Consider the following 16,497-nt stretch of genomic DNA (forward strand, 5'->3'; position numbering starts at 1 on the left):
GCCGGACGCGGGGCTCGATCTCGCAACCCCGAGATCACGACCCGGGCCAAAATCAAGAGGGCCAGACTGAGGCTCCGGCAGCAAGCGCGAGGGGGGCCAGCCCGGCCCAGACAATGCCGCCATCTCGTCGGCCCTGGGGTCCATCTGGGGGGGGGTGTCCCCTTTGCGGGGGTCCGGGGTGCTCAGCGGCTCCAGGGGACTGGGCAGACCTAAGGGATATTTAGGAAACAGCCCTGCCCCATGGCCACGTCCTCTCTGTGGACACCTGAAGCAGACCCCTCAAGGGCCTGCCCCCAGGAGAGGGGCCAGGGGCTGCCCTGCCCCACGATGGGGACACGGGCCATAGGGCCCCGAGCTGGGGGAGCCAGCAAGGGCACACGTCCCACCGGGTCCCACGGAGGGCCATGCTGGGCCCATCGCAGGGGCCTCTGGGGCCTGGAGCTCATGCCTCAGGGTCTCTCGGGGGCCAGGGGCCCGGAGGGATGACACTCCCAGGCACGTCAGTCGAGGGGGAAGGCTGCTCCTCGGGGGTGGGAGGAACTGCTCTCTGTGCACGCAGGGTTTTAAAATCTAGGTTTTATTTGTTGTTCGTTCGGTGAGGCCAAAAGATCTGGAGAGAGTTTGTGCAGAGCACGTGGGTCTCACAGGGAAGCTCCAGGGCCGAGTGGGGGGGCGGGAAGGGGCGGGAACCCCACTGCGGTCTCCCAGGGAAGGGAGGAGGGTGGGGCAGGGGCAGGGAGCTGCTGACTGGCTGGTTTGCATAATTTCGGCCGACTGGAGGGACGCAGGCCTGGCCCTGGTCATCTGGCTCCTGGCCCAGGGTGACTGGGGCGGGGGGGGGGGGGATGGTGGCCCAGAGCATGGGGGGTGTGGGTCTGCTTGGGAAGAGACGCCCCGCCAGGGCCAGTGGGCCCCAAACGTCAAAGCACAGCCTACGGAAACAGAAAGCGGGGTGATCGCAGGCTGTGCGGTGTGGGGACTGGGAGCAGGACGGCGGTCCCGGGGCCGAGGCCTCCGCGTGCTCTGGACAGAGCGTGGCCAGAGTCTCACTTCCGAGTGGTCCCGGTGATCCTGTGCGTTCACCCCCATCCCTATTGCCACACACGGCACTTGAGGCGGGCACCGTGGGGGCCCACTTGGCTCCGTCCTGTCCCCCGAAGGGCCCTCCGCACATCTTGGAAGAGGGTCTGGACGGGAAGCCGTGTGCCCAGCATATGAGGGGCACAGCGTGAACGCAGCTCGGGGGCTCAGATCCTGCCAGGTGCCCCAGAAGCAGCGTCCCGGATGCTCGTGGGCCGCAGCCCGGGGGGGCCTCCTTGCTGACAGCTGCCCCTCCCCCACCCCACCCCTGCGGGACCTCAGCACTGACTGGCTCCCACGCACAGGGCTGCATCGGGCCTGGAAGGGGTCTGGGGCCTCGCTAACAGGCGGGGAGCCACGTTTGCGGCCACACCACCCATTAGTAGCCAAGCCACGTCTGGACCCCCAGCGCGGGCAGAATGGTGGACGGTTCTCAGCGGAGTCATCCTGACACTGTCAGCGTTTCCCGGCTCAGGCTGGTTTCGGAGACGAGCGGTCCTGCACCATCCATCGAGTCTGTCTGGCGGAGGGTTTGTGACAGACCGAGGACAAAGCGTGGAAGCCGCGGTGCCACTTGGGCCACTAACAGATGCCGTGGGCGTGGAGCCTGGCTGGGCCCTGCCCTCCAGCTCATCCAAACTCCTGGGGCTCAGAACGAGGTTTCGTCCAGTGCGAAATGGCAATGACAGTGACGGTCTTTGGCCCGTGAACCAGAGGAGGAAGCTGGGACGTGCTCGGCGTAGAGCTGGTCACGGGGGACTGGGGGACAAACATGACTGCCCACAGGGGGTCCCTTACCTCAGTGTGCCTGGTGAGCGGGGAGGGCGGGGAGCCAGGGCTGGCCGGCCTCCCCGGGCACTCGCCAGGCCCAAGGCCAGAGCAGGCCCCGAGGCTGCCCCTCACAGCGGGAAGGAGAGCAGCCCAAGCGGCCGGAGGGAGAGCCTTGGAGCCAGAGCCACCTCCGGGCCACCCCGGGGCACACTGGACTACGCTGGGCTGCCCTAGCCACGGGGGGCATCCTGGGGCACCCTGGGCCATGCCAGGCCACCTGGGGTCACATCACGCTGCTCTAGACCACGCTGAGCCACGCTGGGTCACCGTGGGTCACCCTGGGTCACACCGGGCCACATCGGACTACCCTAGACCATGCTGGGCCACCCCGGGCTCTTTCCCAATGCCACGCCCCCTGACCACGGTGGGGTCTGGGCCTGGAGGCCTTGGGCTTGTGCGGTCCCCGCACAGGAGGGCCATGTCAAGAAGGACGTGCTGTGCCACACCCAGGCCTGATTTCCGTGTTTTGGGTTGGGTGTGGGGAACCCAGGCAGAAGCGGCGGACTGAGTTGTGTCCACGGGGGCCGAGAGCCGTGCGGACATCAGGCCCCCACTCCTTGGTGATCAGTGAGAAAACTGATACAACCCTAGCGAGTCCTTAGGGCTTACATATCACTCTGCACATGGAAAGAACTTTCTGGAAATGCAGCACACACACACACACACACACACACACACACACACCCAGCCCCACGTCCCTGCGAAGTGGGACTTGGGTACTCTTCTCCCCACCACGTGGAAGGAGCCGGTCTGGTGCTGGGAGCCAGGAGCCCCCCCAGACCCGCCGCAGGGCTGGGGAGCACGGGGGACCCAGGGCTCTGCCCTCCCCTCTGCCTGGCTACCCTCTTACCCGCTTGGGCTCCAGCCACGACCTGGTCACTGTGGGCCCCAGGGCAGCTGGCAGGGGCCAGTCCTAGCCCTGTGTTCTGTTGATGTGTTGGCTGATTCCCATTCATTTTCTACAAAGCCTTTGCAGAAAGAGAGGCTCTTGATAATAGAATTTTTTGTTTAAATGTATTTATTTGTCAGAGACAGAGAGAGCACAAGCAGGCAGAGGCAGAGGGAGAAGCAGGCTCCCTGCTGAGCAGGGACACCCCCCCATCTCGATGCAGGACTTGATCCCAGGACCCTGGGATCATGACCTGAGCCCAAGGCAGCCGCTTAACCGACTGAGCCACCCAGGCGCCCCAAGAGTGGCTCTTGAATTGGAGACACAGGCTTCCTGCCGCAACAGCCCAGGCAGGCTCCCTGCGGCTTTCCCAGGAGGCTGGAGGAGGAGGATGGGGCTCAGGGCCAGTGACGTGGGGACCGCACTCAGGGGCACCAAGGCGGGCAGCCGGGGAAGCAGGGGCTGCCAGGGAACAGAGCAGGGCCGCCCGGGCCGGGCTGGGGCTACGTCCCCCTTGCACGTGAAGACAAACGATGGGCTCCATGCGGGCCGCCCGGGCTGTTTGTGCCGAGGGACGAGGCTGAGCGGCGGCCATCAGGGCAGGCCTTTCTGGGAAAGGGGGAGCGCGCACCCGCAGTTGGGGTTGGGGGGCTGGGGTGCACGCTCCGGGCTCCTGGGGGGGCAGCCCCAGCCCCTGGGATGGTGGCACCTGGTCTCACAGCCAGGGCCCCGGGCAGGGGTGATGGACTGACCCACTCAGCACGCAGGAGACGGTCAGCAGGGTGTCGGCACCCACATGTGATTGGACCCTGGGGCGCTGGCAGGACCGAGGAACCGAGAAGGGCCAGTGTTTGTCCATGTTGTCCCCACCCTGTCCTCCAGCCCGAGGGAAAATCTTGGTTTTCTTCCCCCTTCACTTAAAACAAGACGCGACTCGGTTTTCGGGCACACACAGGAGGAAGCGTCCAGCAGCTCGAGTCAAGTCCCCCCCGTTCCTTCATGTTGTCTCAGGCCACGTCCCTGCCAAGGTCCTCTGTCAGAGTCCTGGCCCAGCCCCTGAGAGCGGGACTGCTTTGGGGGATGGGGCCTTTACAGAGGGGACAGAGCTCAGATCGGACCGCTGGACTGGGCCTGACCCCGTACGGCAGTGTCCTCATGAGAGGACGTGAGGACACAGACAGGCGCAGAGGGAGAACACGCGGGGACACACGGAGAGGATGGCGTCCACAAGCTTGGCAGAGAGGCCTCGAGAGGAGGCAACGCCCGGCGCCGGCTCTCACACGCCAGGCCCCAGAACGGGGAGCCCGTGCAGGTCTGGTGGCCCAGCCTCCGGTCAGCTGAGCGCTGGGATGGCCGCCCCAGGACACTGATGACTTCGTGGGGACATCACAGTTCACAAAGCGATTTCCTTCCCTTCCTCCCTGTGGTGCCACGGGACCTGACACTCCCAGTTTTAGGCAAGGACCATACTGGGCAGGATGGCTCAGCCACACTGGGAGAGGGGCGGCCCCCCAAGCCCCGGGGGCTAGGGCATCGCTCCTGCTTGCTCTCCGTGGACGGCTGCCCGGGAGCCCGGCTCCTCCTCCGCTCACCGGCCTCCCTAGTGTCCTACGGACAACCCCTGGGGCTGCCTCCCCGCCCCCACCACGAGGGATTGCAGACCCACCGCGCGCCAGGAGGGAGGACAGAAGCCCTGGCCGGAGACGAGACGGAGCGTGGGGCGTGGGGAGCCGGCCGCCAGCCCCCTGCCCTTCGTCCTTCCTTCCAGGGGCGACCCGCGGGGTCAGGCTGGGGAACGCAAGGGGCTGGGCCCCGTGACGTGGACGAGGGCTCCCCGCCTGCGCCCCAGGTGAGGGACTCAGCCCTGAGGCTCCCGTGGGCCTGACACACGACCCCCTCCGAGGCCTGCACGACTCGTGTGGGTCACTTCGCTGCCCTGGCCGCAGCAGACCCTCGGCATCCAGAAGCGTCTATCGGCAGGGGTCACCGTGCACCTTGTGCTGGGCGCGCCCCCGGTTCAAGCCCCGGGCCTGGCCCTCGAGGCAACGCGTGCCAGCGCCTCCCTCTCCCGCCGCTGGACCCCTGGTCCGCGTGACTTGCTTCCAGGAAAGCCGCTGGAGGAGAAGAGTCGTCACCGTCACCGGTCAGGCCACGCTTACAGGAAGCCTTTCGGGAGTTCATGATGCAAAGAAAACAAGTCCCGGGCAGCTTGCATTTTCTTTGAACTGGTATTTGAAAATGTCGGGTTTCCCGAAGGTGGATCCCCAGGACGCTACTACCCGGGGGTCACGTCGGGGGAGGGGCAGGCGCGCGGGTGGCGTGTCCCCAGCTCTGCTGCGACCCGGCCGCTGTGGCTAACAGCCTTTCCAGCTGCAGGCGCCGGGGGGCGTTCCCAGCCGCATTCTGGTAGGTTCCGTACCTCTTCCCCGTTGAAGCCCCGGAGTGCCGCCGCCGAGGTCGTGTCCAACCTAATGTAAATGGGGGGGGGCGGTTCTCAGGCTCTGGGAAGGGGAAGAAGTTAGGATGACCTCACCGCAGAGGCCGAGAGACTTTGCTACAGCGTGGCCGGATGAGAGGACGAGGCCGAGGCTGTGGCTGAGGGACCCGGCCGCCCTGTCCCAGGGCCAGCTCCGGGTGCGTCCTTCCAGGGGTGTCCCTTCACTGCGCTGAGCCACCCCTCCTCCTGGCGCCCCACCTCCCCATCCTCGGCTCCGACCTGTTGGGCCTGGGAGGAGAGGAAGTGGCCTGGGCATCGGGGCCCCGCTCTCCTGCATGTGCTGGGGGGGAGGGTGTCCGGTGCTCTCAGCCGGGGGTCCCCCGGGGCAGATGTGGGGGCACGGGTGCAGGTGGTTCTCGAGCACGTGGTGCCGCGGCTGAGGGAGGGAGGATGCGAGAGGGGCTGGCCGCTGGCGGGAGCAGAGACCACACCTCCACGTGGGGCCTCTGTGCCTCGAGCCGCATCCCAGCCCCCCCGCGTCCCCACCCTGTGGGACTTTGCCCTCGGAGCGGGGGCAGGCCGAGCACACCTGTGACCTGAGAATGCCCTCGGGCAGGGCGGACGGGCACGGGTCAGGGAGAATGACCGCGCTGCGCCCGTGAGCGCACCCTCCGCCGTCCTGCGGCCTACGTGGTGTTGGGCGTGGGGAGCACCTCCGGAACGGGGACAAGGCCAGAGACAGGCGCATCCCTGAGTGAAATGAGCCTGAGCCCGTGAGCCCTGCAGAAGCAGCTGCCGGAGGCCCAGGAAGCCGGCGTCAGATGGCGGCGGCCGGGTGGCGTCAGATGGCGGGGGTCTGGGGAGGGCCGCTCCTCTCCCAGGAGCCTGGACGCAGGGACAGACAGAACAGGTGGGACCCACCGGCTTTCCGTCCGTCTCAGCGGCTGCCCTGCAGGCCTGTGTCCTACAGGGACCGGGCCCTGGCTCCCATTGGCCTTTCTGGCCCCTCAAGGCCAAGACCGTGACCCTGCGGATGGCCAGCCCCAGCCCGAGAACCTGCCTGCAGCCAGGAGACTGTGCCCGGCGGGCTGGACGGCTGAGGGCTGCCAAGCTGGCCGGCCGAGTCTGACAGGCCTCGGAGCAGGAAGCAGGAGCAGCGGGCTGGGGCGGGGGGGGCGCCTGCTGAGCGACTGGTGGCCGCACGTTTACCAGCATGTCGCCGAGCACCTCTGGTGTGACTTTTGTCCCAGCGGCTGGGAGCCTGCAGCGATGCTAGGTGGCTAGGAAGGGACGTGGGACATGGTGCCTGGGGGCTGGGGACACAGCGGGGGGCTGAGCAGGGCGGTGGCAGAGGGAGGGCGTGTGCGTGTTACTGCGGGTGTGCACGTGTGGGTGTGGGTGTGAGCACACGTGTGGCAGTGTGTGGGAGAGTGTGAGTGCATGCAGGCACCAGCAAGCCGTGTCCCCGCCAGCCAGATTGGCCCTGAAGGGCTTGCAAGCGTTTTTCTGATTCATGAAGTTGGGGAAATCTCTATCAAGGAAGAAAATGAATTATGTGCACTGACTGCAATAAAATGACGAGAAGGTGCGACTGTCCCCCCATCACAGACCCCCTGCTGCTGCTCTGTGGCAACTCAGCTCCTCTCTGGGGGTGCAGGACCCCGGACAAACCACACGGGGCGGCAGGGCTCAGCCGTCGTGCTCCCCGTCACGACCAAGCCCCAGCACCTTGTCCTGTGTTGGCCACAAGATAAAAGTGGTCAGCGGGCCTGGAGGGGCAGCAGGAGGGGTGGGCGTGTGGGCCAGCGCCCCACGAGATCCCTTCTCTCCTGGCCGCGACCCTGGCTGGGCCGCTGGCCCCGGACGGTCCCTGACTGGACAATCCAATGCCGCCTCCCGAGGAACTGGGCGTTTGGAGAAAGGGGCCGTCAGTCCTCCAGAGTCCTCAGGACGAAGCGGGGGGCCGGGGAATCTCCTTCTCCTGTCCTCGGCTCAGACCAGGACTCGGAGCAGGGTCCTGGCTCTCCAGGCTGCAGACGGCTGGCCTGGGGCTGGTTACACTCGGGGACCCCGTGAGCCCGTCCTCCTTCTGCGTCTGTCTCCCAGCCGGTCTCCTGCTGCCTCTCCTGTGACCCCGAGAACCCAGCCCTCCCACCTGCCCCCATGGCCCTCTCCTTGCCTCGCACGCCTTCGCCCCCACCCCAGTCCCTCCAGCCCCTTCCCTGGGCTGCGCTGTCAGTGCCGAAGACCCCCCTTCTGAAAGGGGCGCCCCCCCCTTAGCAGAGCTGGCCTGCACCCTGCGGGGCGAGTCCAGGACGCCTCCTTCCAGGCAGCAGCTTGGGCCACAGGTGCCCGCGAGCCTCCCACGCACCTGGCTGGCCTCCCTGCCCCGGGCCGGCCCTGGCACGCTCCTTCCAGGCAGCCGTGCAGAAGGGAACGTGGCGTCCCCGGGACCCCAGGGCTCTGGGCCCTTACCGGGAGCCCCGGCCACGCTCTGTCACCCTTGAATCTAAGCCTCGGGACTGGGCTTGGGGTCCTCGTGGGGGAGCAGAGTCTCCACACAGCCACCCTCCCTGGCGGTTGAGAATTGACCCCTCGGATGGGAGCAGAGGGAGGGTACGCGGGAGGGGAGAGCAGGCGGCCTGGAGGGCGGGTGCCGCGCGCCTGACCTCTGGAGCCCCGACCCCAGGGCCTGCCTGGGAGCCCCTCATGTGGGGGCAGGGCCAGCCTCTGGGGGGTCAGCACTCTGGAGCCCCATTGCGAGGCTAACGAGCGCCCGTCTGCCCTTATCGCGTCTCTGAGCGTGAGTGGGGGCCACAGCCCGCGCCTGAGCAGAGCCCTTGGCACTCGTTTCCTTTTCCTGCCTGACCTCGGGAGCTGGGGTAGGTGTGGCCAAGCTTTTATTAGGCCAGGGACGGTTCCCTGCTTTCCTGACGTCCGTGCCACCCAGATAAGCTTTTACATGCTCCGTCGTGTACTGACGTACTGGCCACAGGTGTTTTTCCTTTTCTGTTTGATGGCATCATTCATGCCTGGGGAATGTGGCCTAACCAAACCCCTGATTTAATGTCATTACACAAGGGTGCTGTCGGGCAAGGGTGCCATGGGAGTGACAGCTCAGAAGGGCGGCCTTGGCCTCCAGGAAGAGACTCACAGAGACGGGCAGGAGAACCATATATGGAAGAAAGAGGTAAAGGATCCATATTCTTAACATGTAAAGAGTTCTCAGAATAAATAAGAGCAGCATTTACCCTACTAGGGGACATCCTTTTGTTCCCCTACCCTGCCCCCAAAGACGTCTGTGGCTCCTTCCCGTGGTGACAGACCTCAGGAGCCACCCCTCCCTCAGCCCAAGCCCATGGGATTCAGGGAGCTGAGCTGTACTGGGCCCCAGACGTCAGACGTGCGGTGTGCTCCGGGCTGACAAAGGGCCTCCCCGGGCCACACCCCAGCTGGAAGCACTGAGCAGAACTCAGGAGCTCCCCAGATGTCCGCCGTCAGCACTGTAAGGGGCCATGAGCTGCAGGAAGACGAAGTCCACACAGGGCAGTTGAGCGGGGAGACGGGGGCAAAGGTGCTAGAGAACAGAGACACTGCCTACGAGGGCCTAGATCAAGCTCAGCCTGAAGCCGATGCCAAAACCACGAACTTTCCTTCTTAGCTGAAAGCCATTTGGGTTCCAGTACTTGTTTTCGCAACTGAGGGAGTCTTGGCTAGAAGCCGCTCACAGAAAACAGGGCAGGAAAGGGGAAGTGACCCTCTAAAGAAACAGAAATAGCCAAGAAACGGGAAAATAAGACTCCGTGTTTGTAAGGACACCGCAGAATCCCACATTAGGAGACACGCACTGTTATGAATTGAATCATGTCCCCCCAAAGAGATACTGAGATCCTAACCCCCACGGGGACCTGAAGGAAACGTTCCTTCCCTGGAAGGGTGTGTAGGGCCGGGGGTTGCGGCTGTCGGAGGGGACTAGGGCAGGCCAGGGGGCAGGACAACCCAGCAGGACAGCCCGGCCTGCCGCGAGAGGCCCAGACCAGTGGCAGCCAAACCCCCCAGGGAATGTGGCCCGCTGGCCTGCCTGACCACGCATGTGCAGGTCATGGGACCATGGGTGGGCGTGGCTGGAGTGGGGGTCTCCCTGTGAATGGAGTGGGTGCAGGGCTGGAGCCCCATGCTGCCTCTTTGGACGTGGGGTGCTCGAGGTCCAGTAGCCCCAAGAGCCACCATTTCCGCCTCACCAGTGAAGGCCTGACACACAGAGACCCCTGCACCACAGACCCACACACCTCATGCACCCGCATGCCACCGTCCACAGGAGCCGAGGTGTCCTCTCCTGGAAAGAGCCTCACAGGTGCGCAGTGACAGCTCAGCGCGGCGGGTGGGGTGAGGTGGCCAGCACGCCCCGAGAGCCTGCCGTCCGGGCCCACCTCGGTGCCACGCGTGGCCTCTGGCCCACAGGGACGGGGGTGGGAGGCTGCCGGGTGGTCCTGTCCTGCTTTGGGCTCTTGCTGGACCCTTGCACCGGTTTTTTGTTTTTGTTTTTTTTTTTTTTTAGTGTTTGGGTTTTACTGTGATAAAATATACATAACACAAAATTGACCATTTACACCATTTTTAAGAAGATTTTATTTATTTTAGAGAGCTAGAGGGCAGTGGGGAGAGGGAGAATCTGCAACGGACACCGCGCTGAGCGCAGAGCCGGACGCGGGGCTCGATCTCACCACCCCGAGACCCTGACCTGAGCTGAAATCACGAGTCAGACGTGTAACCGACTGCACCCCCAGACGTGCCTCGTTTCAGCCATTTTTAAGAGCACGGCTCTGTGGCATTAAGCCCATTCTCACTGTTGTGCCAACTTCACCGCCCCCTGTCTCCAGAAACTCCGTCCCCGTGGAACCCTGACTCCCCACCCCCTCCCGCAACCCCCATTCTGCTTTCTGTCTCTCGGAGTCCGACCGCTGTAGGAAGCTCGTGTCCGTGGGACCAGTGGAGACCCGGCCTCCGGCGACTGGCTCAGGTCGCTCGGCACGACGTCCTCGAGCCTCCCCCGTGTCGCGGCGGGCGGGCGGCTGCGCAGGCCAGTGTCTTCCACACGGTGGACGTCATCCCCCGCCGAGGGACACTCCGGTGGCTCCCACGTGTAGGCGTCTTCAGACACCAGCCACACCCCTGCACACGCGCATGGATGGAAATAAGCCGACACAGAGACAACGCAAGCTTGAGGCCCAACCTTCTGGTTGCCCCAGGACGCGGGGTGGTTTCCAGCACGTGGGGGCCTGCTCTTCAGATGGGAGCCTGGGAGGCCCGGCGGTGGTGGCCTTGGACCCGAGGACTGAAGACACCAGCTAGGAGAGCCGGCCCCCTTCTGAGCAGGACTGAACGTCGGCTGGGACTGGAGAGGGGCCTCTGGAATGGAGGCCTGAGACCGAGCGTATCCAGGGGGCGCTCAGACCCGGGGGGCCCTGACCCGGGGGGCCCTGACCCAGGCGGGCATCCTCACACACGCTGGGCAGGTGGGGGCGGGTAGAGCGAGCCGTGCTGGCCGCAGTGACCCCGCTCGGCCGTCCACGCTTTCAAACACAGGCTCTGGGGCACACGGCCCCCTCCCTGTGGGTGGGCACAGGCTCTTGATTGACAGGGAGGAGGGAGCGTCCTGAGAGCCGCTGGAGCCCATCCGAGGCCGGTAGGAACCTGCGAAGGAAGACTTCTGTCCCAAGAGCCTGAATGTCTCCTTCCCCGTCCTCGCTCCCCTCCCTCCACTGGTTTTGGGGGCAGAGGGGGAGAGAGCGTCCGACCCAGATGACTTGCAGTGGCCTGGGGGTGGGGGTGGGTGCCGTGGCTTGTCCCTGAATCCCAGTCTGGGAGGACGCCGCTCAGGCCTGGAAGGAGCAGGGTCCCAGCACCAGCCCCGCGGCCCAGGAGCCTGGGGGAGAGCACCCGGAAGGGGCGGACGGACTGAGAAGGGAGAGGGGAGGTCTGGGCGCCTTCTCTGAGTGGCTCCGCATTAGGTGGGGGGGGTCCCGGAGGAGGGCACCCCTGGAGTGGAGAGATGGGAGCAGGCATGGTCAGGGGGAATTCAGTTCTGGGGCCAGAGGGCAAGGCATAGCAGGACACCTGGCCTCACGCTCCTGAAACAGTCCACAGCCCGCGTGCCCTCGCCCCAGCTGCCCGACACCCAGGCGTCTGTCCTGCTTGACTGAGCCGCCCCCTGCCGCAAGCTCAGGCTCCCCCTCACCCCACGGCCCCCGGAGCCCCCAGAGCCCTGCACGTCGGGGTCCCTTGCTGCCTTCCCTCCACTGGGGGGGGGTCCCTGACAAGCCTCTCATGTACTCTTTGCACCAACCCGAGGACCCCGGGACCACACGCCGTCGAGCGGGGACCGCAGGAGCTGGGCCGTGAGCTGGCCTGGAGTGGACGCCCCGGCTGCCTGCCCTTGCTCAGCTCCCACTGACTTGTCCCCAGGCCTGGGGGCCTGACAGCAGGTGGCAAGGAAGAGGGCCTTCCCAGCGGCGGTGTGAAGAGCCCAGACCCGGCTCGGTATGGGCAGACCTGTGCGGAGAACGTATTTGCCCCGAAAGAGCCCCTGGGGTTCCCTCTGTCAGGATGGAAACGACGCTGACGTGGGCAGGGGGGTGGCGGGGACATGGGGCCTCCCCCGCTCTTGAAAAGCTAGAACCACTTTGGGGCTCGGAGTAGCTCCCACCGTCCCACGGCACAGCTCAGCTCTCCTCTGCCAGCGGACACGGCGAGGGGAGCCGGGAGGCAGCTCACGGCGTCCTCTGCACCTGCTCCGTGACTCCGAGTGGCCTCAGCCACTGGGCAGGTCTCACACTTCCGTGGCTCCAGTCCCGGTCTGGCCCGTCAGTTTTAGGTCTTTGGTTTGTGAGAAGAGGCTCTAGAAGCCTCCTCCCAGGTCTTGGAGGGAACCAGAGAGTCCAGGCCCCGAGGCAGGGCCGGCTGTTCCCAAGAGGCCCCGCCCACCTGAAAATGCGCCCCTGTCCTGAGTCTTGGGGCCGCGCTGTTTGCTTCCAAATGTTTGTCCTTTCTGACTTCCCAGGGATCACTGTGGAGACGCACGCGCCGCCGTGGAGCGCTGGCCCCGCTGGACACTGTCCCACTTGGTTCCGTGGCCTGTCTCTGTGCGGCTCATCGCTTGTCACGCTGCACCTGGGACGAGTCATGACGGCAGGTGCAGGGTCTGGTCACCAGCTCGTGGTCGTTTCTGCTCGTCGATGCCTGTGACGTCTTTGCCTCCTCATGACATAAGCCTACGTGTTTTCTTTTTAAATGAACAACACAACAGCGATACCAAAAACCATGGAAACCAGGTCAGAAAGAATGAAACACCTTTGCAGGCTGCATGGACGAGGCTGGGTGCAGAGCCCGGAGCCGCGTGTCCTCCTGGGCCTCCGAGTCACCTTGGCAACCGAGGAGGGGGGTGAGAGGCTCTCTGCTCTCTGTGGCCCCCACGCCTGCTGCGGTGGCCTGAGCCCACAGGTCCCCAGGGTCTGCACGCCCCGCCGTTCCTGCGACCCTGTCCGCGGCCTCCAGGGACCATGCTCTACGCTGGGGCTGCGCCGTCCCGAGCTGGCCGGGCCAGGTGTCTGGTCGTGATCCCGATGCCTCGCCAACGGCCGCATCATCTCCAAGCCAGGCCCTGGGGGGATGTCAGAGCAAAGCTTCATCGGAGGGACCAAGATGTCAGCATGGAGGGAAGGACAACCAGGGGTTAAATCGGGGATGAAAGGGCCACCTGCGTGGCATGATTCCAGGCAGACCCTAAAACCACGATGCTGATGACCGTTAAGGACAGGGCAAGAGGCTTCCCGTATGCGGCAGGCACAAAAGGCGGGCAGAGGGGCTGTCGTTATGAAAAGCCTCGGGGAGAAGCATCACGCCGCCCGTAGCATCACCGGCGTCTTCTGTTTCTGTCTTTGTGTACTTCTGTATTTTCTAAGTTTCCTACTGAACACTTTTTTGTTGATTTTGTGCCCACTCAGTGATGCTGAAAATGCCCGTGATCCATCCCAGGGTCCCAGAAAGACCCAGGGTCCCCACCTCTTGGCCACTGCCTGTCCCTCCCATGGGTCCCCCAGGAAGCTCCTGGACGGGGAATCTTTGTCTCTGCCCCAGGGTCTGGGCTGGCCAAACCGCTTAAACTCCCACCCCCACCCCCCGCAGACCTTCACCCCTGCGCTCTATCCCCCCACCCCCCGAGGTGGGAAGCCGCACTCAGGACAGGTCCCCGGCCAGACGAACATCCCAACTCCTTTCCCCTCCTCGTCCTGGCCTCTTTCCCTGGCAATGCCCCACCCCTGCTTGAGCCCAGACACCCACTAGGCCACACCGGTCCTCATGCAGGCACCTCCAGAGAAAAGTCACACGGCCGCCGCGCAGTACCTTGCAAAGGCACGTTGGACGATGCCGGGCGTTTCCACCATCTGTGCCTCTCCAGCCTACGAGCTGGCCTGGATCCCCCCTCTCCTGCGTCCCCTCACAGCGGCCTCCTCCTGCCCTCCTGCTCGGTGTCCTCTGCCTTAGCTCAGGGGACACAGAAGGAGCCCCCCATGCGAGGCCACTTCCCCTGCCCAGCCCCTCTGCTGTGTCACCTGGAATCACTTTCTTCCCTTCCGTCTCAGCTTCCGAAAGCATCTCCCTCACCATCTCATGTCCTGTTGTCTGTCTCCTTAGCTAGACGCCCGTCCTCGAGAGAAGACGCCTTGTCTATCCCCTTCTTGCTATGCCCGCACTCCCAAACCACGCACAGCGCATGGCAGACACTCGGACGCCTGGAGGGTGACTCCCGGGCACCGCACGCCTGGCCCTCCCCTCCCCGGCAGACCTGCCCCTTCTCACCCACTCCATCCCTGCCGGTGCACCTGTCACGGTCCACGCTGGAGTCTGGGCACGCGCCTGTTCCCGGTTCTGACAAACCGTAGAAACTCACGTCATTTCTGACTGGATACCAACCAGCAGATATTCCGGAGACAACCAGACAAGAAGCACTACTCCCAGAAGGAATCGAGGTGCTCTGGGCATCTCCTATGCAAAGCCCAGAATAAGCGGATGTGTCCACACTGGGGCTCCTGGTCCTGGTTCCTGGTCTGCATGAGGCCAGAGCATCCCAGAGGATGCTAGCTTTTCTCCCCAGTCGCTTGGGACCACCAGGAAGATGGGGGGGGGGAACAATGGCATTCACGGGTGTGGGTACCTCCCACCCGAGGGCAGGGCTTTACTCTGGGTGTGCGCCCAGGACACGTGACCCCCCCCCCAAGTCTCTGGTGAGCCCGATAGGTAGTGATGCCGGCGTCTCGGGCCCTGGCTGTTCCCTCGCCCTGTGGTAAGTGTCCTCCCACCCCCGGCTCCCTAAGACCGCAGTCTACAGAACACGGACTGGGGAGACAGACGTCCGAAGGCCTGTTGGCATCAACCACAGCCCTGCTTTAATATCAGGCCATTAGGCACACCGGGGATTCCTCACCGGTGACAGAGACAGAAATAGGCACCAGAGCCCAGGGACTCTGCCTCGGGAGCCCGCGGGTCCGAGGGGGGGACACGTTTGCTGGTGTGTGTATGTGCATAAGCCCCGGATGTTGGAATCCTGCCCTGCCGGTCCCGTGGCTGCCTCTCCAGGCTCTGCCAGGGCCCGTGCCCCGGCCGAGGGTCCCCGAGACCCAGGATGCCTCCCCTCCCAGCCTGTGGATGGCCTGGACCGAGGAGCATGACCGCCACCGAGGTAGTCGCAGACCAAATGCATCCCAGCAGAGCCGTGATGTGGGGGCTGAGACCATCGGAGCCGGTGGCCCACTGAGGCTTCGTGCTTTCTTCCCACCTGGCGGACCCAGGCCGGGGCAGTGTGGACGTGTCTGCAAAGGTAACACACAGCAGAAGGGACCGTGACCACCGCTGAGGTCTGAGGAAGCTGCCGGCAGCCCGGTTTGTCGTCTGAGACCTGAAGTCATGGGGCTGATGCCTTAAGTGAACCGCACTAAACCAAACGAAACAGCCGGGAGCACAGAGAAGGGCCTTGGGTATCTGGGAGGAGAGTGTCCAGAGAGAAAAGCACCTCGTCTTCCTATCGGTGATGAAGGGAAAGCCGTCTCGAAAGGGGCGCTGCCGCCCCCATCCCCTTTAATCCGGAGAGAGCAGGTTCAGAGCACCTCCTGGGGACAGGCTGGCCGCCCTCCTCCGCCTGGACAAGTGCTGTCCTCAAACCCCACCTGCACTTACCGACGTATTTCGAGACGTTTACAGCTTGTTCGTGCTTAGCACCTCGGGAGCCCAGCCAGGAATACGGGAGTATTAAAGAGACCCACGTGCTAGGGGTCTCCCCACCTCAAGACCTAAAAGCAGGAAGACGAGTTCCGGAAACGCTGCAGTAAGAAGTCGGGCGTAAGAAATTCCAAGTAGAAGCGAATCGGAGTTCCCGCTTCTCCCGCATCTGCCGGGGCACCCGCAGCACGCCTCCGCGTGCGCCCTCGCAGACCCTGAGCACTTCTCCCGGGACGTTAAGTGAGCATTCGTCCGATCTTTGCCTCCCTCTACCGAAGCACACACTATGTATTTTTTTTTTTCCTCCCTCGTAACATGCGCAACGCATGCAAGACTAGAAGTCAGAAAAGAACTCAAGGATTCTGGAAGGAATTCTGGCCTCCCTGTGCCAAGAATCCCGATGATAATGGAAGACACTTGGGAGCGGGCGCCCACTGAGGGCAAATTCACGGGGGTGCCAGGAGGAACCCCAGTGGGAGAGATGGCAGCCGTCCTGAGGTCAGCCGTTCCCTCCATGCTGCCTGCCCTCTCGGTGGAGCGCGCTCTGCACCCAAGCGCTGGGGGCTGGCCACAGCGCACACACGGCTGTTCGGAGGGTTGGAAGCTCAGGACAGGCTGGGAGCTGGGGAGGTCACGGGCGTCCGGGTGCAGGGACCTTCTGTGTGAAGGCAGCTTTGGCCCGTTGGCTGCGGTTTTCACTCAGCGATGACAAAATGTTTCCAAACAGCCGGCCAGGTGCTTGCAAACACCTATGACCTTTCAAAAGACTTGGCTGGACCCGGGGTCGGAGGGGGTGGAGGAGCCCAGTAAGCTGGGTGCCCCCTGGATGAGCCTGCGGAAAGTTCTGGGCTCCCAGGATTGGGGGGAGGGCAGGTGAGTGTCCTCAGGCCCCTGGTTCCTTCTCTCTGAGTCTCGCTCTCCCACGAGCAGATTCGTGGGATGCCCCAGAAGGGAAGAAAAGCAGTTGTAAATGATTCAGCCGGAA

Source organism: Martes martes (assembly GCF_963455335.1).
Source record: "Martes martes genome assembly, chromosome: 1".
Classification (NCBI taxonomy): domain Eukaryota; kingdom Metazoa; phylum Chordata; class Mammalia; order Carnivora; family Mustelidae; genus Martes; species Martes martes.